The 7,309-nt window shown below is 41.3% G+C and overlaps 1 pseudogene; it reads left to right on the top strand.

Moving 5' to 3' along the window:
* The first annotated feature begins 677 nt into the window (after nucleotides 1–677).
* On the top strand, nucleotides 678–4,905 carry LOC125618005 (annotated as a pseudogene).
* Nucleotides 4,906–7,309: the final 2,404 nt, after the last annotated feature.

Genomic DNA, 7,309 nt, shown 5'->3' with positions numbered 1-7,309 from the left:
CCACTGATGGACATTTAGGTTGTTTACATATCTTCACTTTTGTAAACAATGCTGCAATGAACATGCACATTTAGCTATCTCTTCGGTATACTTTTTTTTTTTTTTTTTTGGTTTTTCTTAAGGACCACAAAAGTTCTCTGAAAACCAGTACAACACAGAGAGATGCCAACAGACTTGATTTTTATGACATATGTGGCCAGTGGACACATATTTGAATTACATTCTCTGAGACTCTGTTTCTTCTCTACAAATTTCCTGTTTAACATGTTATGATGGAAATAACAAGTGATGATGGAAAACAATTATATTAGTTTCTCTTCTGAAAGAACACAAAGAGAGAAGGAAAGGAAGGAAAGAAGGGAAGTCACTCTAAAAAAATGATTATAAATCTTATATTATTTTAAAAGTAGAAGCTAAACAACTCTGAGAATCATGGAGAGAACTGAATGTAAATGTTATAATACTGAAAATGTAAACATAATGTGAACTGGGCATGGTGACATATACCTGTAATTCCAGCAACTCAGGAGGCTGAAGCAAGAGAATCACAATTTTGAGGTCAATTATTTAGCAAGACTCTGTCTCAAAATAAAATAATAAAAAGGGCTGGGAATGTAGCTCAGTGATAGAGTGCCCTTGGGTTCAGTCCCCAGTATTGCAAAATAATGATAATGGTGATGGTGATGATGATGATGATAATTAAAAGACTAACAAATCCAGAGTCATTAGATTGCAAAGGTTTTAATTTCATTCCATTTCTCTAACTCTTGGAATAAAATCTGAATTCCTTGCCAAGTGTACTCTCTACTCTCTTCTCACATGGCTTCCTTGGTCTCCAGATTCCTGCACTGGCCAGACTTCTAATCCCAAGGCAAATAAGTCATTCATTCAACAAATATTTATTGAGCACCTACGCATTGAAGGCAGAGCAGTGGAAAACACAGGCAGTAATCCTTGCCTTCATGCCATTGACATTTTAGTAGGGGATATAGACACAAAATTAAAAATAAATACATAGTATACTTTCAGATAATAAGTATGATAAAGAAGAATCAAGTCAAGGGGTAGAGAATGATAAGGAGTAGCAGCTGGGGTCAAGTTTGATAAAGATATCAAGACTAGCCTTTATAAGGTGATGGTATTTGAATAGTGGGAAGGGAAAACTATGAAAAAAAATTTAGAAGAGCATTTCTAGCAGAGAAAATAGCAAATGTAAATGCACCAGAGTGGAAATAAGCTTAATATGTTCAAGGAATAGAAAGTTCATTGTGATTGTTTACTGGACCTTTATGGAGTCACTGAGTATTTTGTGGGGGAATTTTTTATTTCTTTTTTTAAAAGCACTCTGGATAGTATGTAGAGAATAAATCAAAATAGAAGCAGGGAGACTATGGTCACTATCTAAGCAAGAAACGTGGTGATCTGGCCTATGATGTCAGAGTTTGACCATCTAAAGGTGAGAGAAGTTGTCAGGTATGAATATATTTTCCTTTTTCTTTTTTTTTTTTTTTTGGCCTTTTAAATTGTTATTTTAAGTCAGGCTTTCTCTAAGTTGCCAAAGCTTGCCTTGAATTTTTCGTCCTCTGACCTCAACCTTCCAAGTCACTGGGATTACAAGTGCACCACTGCACCCCAGGCAGATCTGATGTATCAAACACAGTTAAGTATAACTTGCTGGTATGGGGAGTGAGATATCGGGGTTATCGTAGTGTCCTAAATTTTGACATAAGCAAGTCAATCCATTGTGGTAAATTTTATCAATCTTGGAAATTAGAGGAAAGGAAAATTTTCAGAGTAACCCGTATAAGACTAATGATCACAGATTGATGACAGTAATTATCCCTGATGACAGTGTGAAGGTAATATTTTATATTTTCCTTGTACTTTCTTTTTTCTTAATTTTTACAACAAAGATTTTATTTTTACATAAGCAGTAGAGTCATTTTAAAAAATAAATATTTTTCAGATAGTCTGAAGAGTAATAGCCAGATGGGAGGTAGTTTGCACAAGGTATTTGGTCTGTAGAAAGCTCTTGGACTTTGGAGTCAGGAAGCCAATTTAATCTCCAGATTTTCCAAGTAAAAATTATATAATCTGAGCAAATTATTTGAGTTTAGAGTTCTTGCTTATATAAATAGGATATATTACTCTCTCAAGAAAGATTGGCACATCCCAGAGTCAGCTTGCAAGCAAGGCAAAGCAGCTGCTGGTGACGTGGCAGGGATGGCGCTCAAGAGGCTGATGGGCAAGTACAAGCAACTAACCCAGAATCCTCCAGAAGGAATTCAGGCCCCATGAATGAAGAGAATTTTTTTGAATGGGAGGTGTTGATCGTGGGCCCTGAAGATACCTGTTTTTGAGTTTGGTGTTTTTCCTGCTATCTTGAGTTTCCCACCTGACTACCACTGAGTCCTCCCAAGATGAGGTTCACTTGCGAGATGTTCCATCCCAGCATCTACCGGGACCGGCAGAGTTTGCATCTCCATCCTCCACAGGCCGGTAATGACCCCTTAGGCTTCAAGAGAGGCTCTGAGAGGGGGAGCCCCTAGCTGAGTGTGGAAAATATCCTGCTGTGGGTGACGGGCATTCTGGCAGAGCCCAGTGACGAAAGTGGAGCTAACATGGATGCTTCCAAAATGTGGTGAGGTGACTGGGAGCAGTTTTACAAGACTGCCAGTCAGATCTTGCCGAAGTCTCTGGGACTCTGAGGCTGCGCACGCGCAGAAGGCAGGACCGCACCTTGTAGTTCCAAGGCTGCTCTTGGGACGCTCAGTGACAGTGCTGCTGGTGCTGCCACCAAAACAGCAACCACGGCACTTCTTGTTTCTTACCTTTCCACCTCAAACAGGCTTCTTTTCTGGAATCATGGCCTGCATAGCTTAAGGACAGCTTTGCGATGTCCAAGTGTTCCTCCTCGTGGAATGTTCAGGAAGGGCACCTGGCTGTCTCTAATTCGCAGCCATTGCTCAGTCCGTGCTCCCTCCCGTGGCTGTCCCCAGGATGAGGGCCTGTGCAGACCAGCTGCCTCCAACAAAGGCATGGGGCCTGTGGCAATGGGGAAGGGGCGGTGGCGGGGTTGGGCTGGCACACTTTATACCCCACTCCCGGTTCCATGTGCTCTGTGAGGCGTTCACGACGTCTCATCTTGTGTTTTACAAGCAGAGGTTGTACATACAGCCTCTTCATTTGTTGTGCATTACAACCACACTTAGAAATACTTTCAGGGATGCTTTGTAAATGGTCAGTGAGAAAGGAGACAGAGAACAGATTCTTGCTGGCCTCGAAGACCAGTGGCTTCTCTGGTTGCATTTTTAGGGGATTAGCGTTCTGTCACCGTTGCTTGTGCACTCCTAGAGCAGACACAGGGAGGTCTTTGAAGTGTTAGTGACATTTTTCTTCTGAGTTCTGCAGTTTTCCTTTTCCAGGCTAAAAGCTGGGTTGCTCCAGAGCTCTACACTGTGCGAGCAGTTGCACCAGGACCATTCTTTGCCCTTGAGGTCAGAAGGGACTCTACCATTAGTTGGCCCAGAGTGCAGAGGTACGCCTTTCTCCAGGTGGAGGGAGCACTTTTTTGTAGTCTGTGACTTTGATGCCACCTAGGTGTCTCTGACTACAGAGCTGAGCAGCACAATACCCTAAGGAGACATCACAAGCAATAACAGATCTGTTGCCTGGTGAAGCAGATGCCTGACCTGTTCCAAACAGTTTGCATTTCAACAGGAGTTTGTTTTTAAAAAGATGGCCTGTGAGACCTGCGATAGATTTCATTTCACATTAGCCTCTTTCCTTCATGTTAGCCTCTTTCCTTCCCTTCCCAAATGTGTCCAGCGGACATTCGTCTATTAGGGAAACCTCACATTTCATGGTGTTAACAATTCTGTAGGAGGACTTGTGTTTGGAAGGATAAGGAGGTGTTGTGCTACATAGTGTTTACAGGCATGAAGGAGATGCAGCCTTTCCAGAGTAGGAAGCAGTGGCCTGTGTAGAGACTGCTGGCCTGCTTCAAGATCATGGGGACACAGTCACCTGTGGGTGTCCATGGGAGGTGGGGGAGGAGCAGCAGTATCTTTGCAAAACATAGTATTTTATTAATTTATATTTATTGAATGAAAAACAATCCTATGGTGTCCCTCTTCCGTTGTGGAATTTAACTACTATTAAATAAAGTTCTATATTTCCCCCTCTTAAAAAGAAAGAAAGATTGGCACACTTTGTGTCTCCAAGGCTCTGTTCTGACTCCCGGTACTAGAGCAGGGTAGGTGGCATTAGGCATGGGTGCCTATTAGAAATCCTAGTGAAAACGTGGGATAGGCAGTGGAAATGCAGTTCTGGAGTTCAGAGAAATTAAAAGAAACCAATTGGAAAGTTACCAAGTTAAGTGGGATTTGTAGATGAGACTGTCTAGTAGATAAAGGAAAAGAGAAAAATGTTAGGACAGATGCCTGGCTGACTATAGGGTGATAAAGAGGAACCAATAAACTCTTTCCTCTCAAAATCCACTTCCTTCCACCCCAAACTTCTCACCTCTTTTATCAGATTAACATGTACTTATTCAGATGTCAGAGCTCAATATGAACATCACTTCATTTGTTTTTAAATTTATTGTTCATTGTTCTAGGATGAAATTGTAAATAGTGGGATAAATTAGTCCTGACCTTCATTAAGCTTATCTTCTACTAGGAAAGATAGTCAACTGACAAGTGAATAGGCAAGCAAAAAAGGTAATTACAGACCAAGAAGTCAAACACTGACTGAAATAACCAGGATGATAAGACAGTAACCAGGGGAGGTCCTTGTAGATGATAGTGGAAGTTCTCCCTATGGAGCTGACCATATACTAAGATCAGAAGTATGAGATGAGGTAGGAGAAGAACTGGAAAGGGCTTGGTATACCTTAAGAACCAACTTTCCTTATTCTCCAGGCTCAGTCAGGCTCTCTTTGCCCTGCTCTCTCCTAACACTTGACACCCAAAAATCCCTCAAAAGAGTGATTAGTGATTTAAGTAGTCCTGGACTCCTGATTAATTTACAGGTTTAGTCAACTAACATTAATTAAGCAGGGTTAAATTATATTGAGACTACTCAGCACATAACTGCTGGAGAATACCAAGAAATGTTAAGACTAAGCTACCTGGAGCCTGGGCTAGGGAGGTTGGCTTACTTGCCTATACTAGGCTGGCGTTTTCTCCCCACCCCCCTCTCTCCCTCTTCCCAAATCTTTCCACTTTCTGGTGGGTTCCTGTCCTTACTCCTTACCTGTATTCACTGGAAAGGGTTCAATAAGATATTGGGCTAACTGTGCCAGCATGGAATCCAGGCCTTCCTCTGTTACTTACTAGTTACATGACTGAAAGATTCCTCATCTAAATTGGAAATTACCCTCCTTCCTTAGCTGTTTGGGGAATACATAAAGAAGTAGTTGATGCCCCATAAGGCAGTATAGAATTGTGAAATATTATTAATATTTGTCAGGGCTGGGGATGTGGCTCAAGCTGTAGCGCGCTCGCCTGGCATGTGTGCGGCCCGGGTTCGATCCTCAGCACCACATACAAACAAAGATGTTGTCTCCGCCGAAAAACGAAAAAATAAATATTAAAAAATTCTCTCTCTCTCTCTCTCTCTCTAAAAAAATTAAAAATAAAATAAAATCCCACCTGTGAGAATTCTAATCCTCATAAAAAATATTAAAAAAATATATTTGTCTAAGGCAGACTGCAGGTTCAATGGTCCAAACAGAGACAGTTTTGAGGACATTGTGAACCCAGAAAGAAAGAAATGCCTAAAATTTGGTTGAAAAGAAGAAACAAAAAACCCTGAAGATGCCATTTGTTCTGGGCCTACTCAGCCATCTGCAGGACTGGCTTCCCAAGATTCGAGTCAAAATCTTGTGAAGCTTAATTGACATTAAGCTTTCTGTTCAGCCTCCCCCAAGTACCCAAGTTTTCTTCCAGGCTTAAGATTTTTGGGGATGTATTAATTTCCTGTTGTTATGGTAAAAAATGACCACAAATGTAAACACAGATTTATTAAAACAACACATATTTATTATCTTACAGTTCTAGACAGCAGAAACCTGAGATATGTCTCACTGAATTAAAATCAAGGGATGATCCTTTCTGGAAGCTCTAGGGAAGCCTTGCCTTTCATAGTTTTTAGATGCTATTCACATTCCATGACCCCTTTCCTCCATCTTCAAAACAAGCAAATGACTAGTTGCGTTTTTCGCACATCTGATCACTCTGACACTGACTCTCCTTGCCTCCCTATTCCATTTACAAGAACACTTGTAATTACACAGAGAAAAATCCAAGATAATCTCCTCATCTCAAAATCATATTCCTTTGACACTCAAGCCCATGTTCCTTTTACCTCTAGTTGGTTTGAGAGGCTTCAGGGCACTCACTCTGGGATTCTATGTGGAATCCCATTCTTGGCCTTGATATTCCCTATTTACAACAACTGGCAGCACAAACAGGCAGGGAAGGTGCCTCCTTCTTTTTGGGAATGGGAGTCATTGATTTAGCATGGGCAAGGTCTCTGTAAAGATCTGTAGGCACATTTGCCAGAGAAGGGGGGAATTTTGCTTTCAGAGGAATAATTTTGGGTTATCTGAGGGCCACCAAGCCAAGCCCTCAGTAGTGACAATAGATATCATCCTAGATCAAGGACTTAAGTGAGAGATAGGAGTAGTGATGTTCTTTCAATCTTCTGTCTTGATCTCGACCTTCACCACATAGGGTAACAAGGTTTTAACAGAAAATTATGGGATTTGTGGTACTGTTAATTTTTTACTTATCTTGGGCCAACCCTCTGGACCATTTGTGAGCCACACTGGCCAAGTGATACAGTGTTCACCCAAAACACCAAGAGGGAATAAGTACCTTTATTGACAGGTTATAAATACATAGGATTTCCTTAGAAAGGTGGGATAAAGGCTCCAGCAAGACACAAGGGGAAAAGTCAATAATGGGTTCATTTATTTATTTATTCATTCATTTGTTGAGCAGATGTTGAGACCTGTTCCAGGCTCCTTGCTAGAAGCCAAAGATCAGTCTGCAGGGAAGATACAGTTCATCAGTGGGGTTGAACTCTGTTCAAATACCCAACAATTAACACAGTGACTACACAACAGGCAAAGCCATAGGCTTTTAGACTGATTATAGCAGTAACTGCAGGGGTCAGGGGAACTCAAGAATTGGAGCTGGGTTAAAGTCTCTAGGGAAATAGCATGCAGGAGAGTATGGTCAGAAGACAACAGGAAGAGCAACAGGTCTGTGTGGATGACGAGGCACAAATGGACCTGGTAAGA

The sequence above is a fragment of the Marmota marmota genome, unplaced genomic scaffold, assembly GCF_001458135.2.
Source record: "Marmota marmota marmota unplaced genomic scaffold, marMar, whole genome shotgun sequence".
Lineage (NCBI taxonomy): Eukaryota > Metazoa > Chordata > Mammalia > Rodentia > Sciuridae > Marmota > Marmota marmota.
Note: the sequence above shows the minus strand (reverse complement) of the source record. Positions and strands in the feature narration are given on the sequence as shown.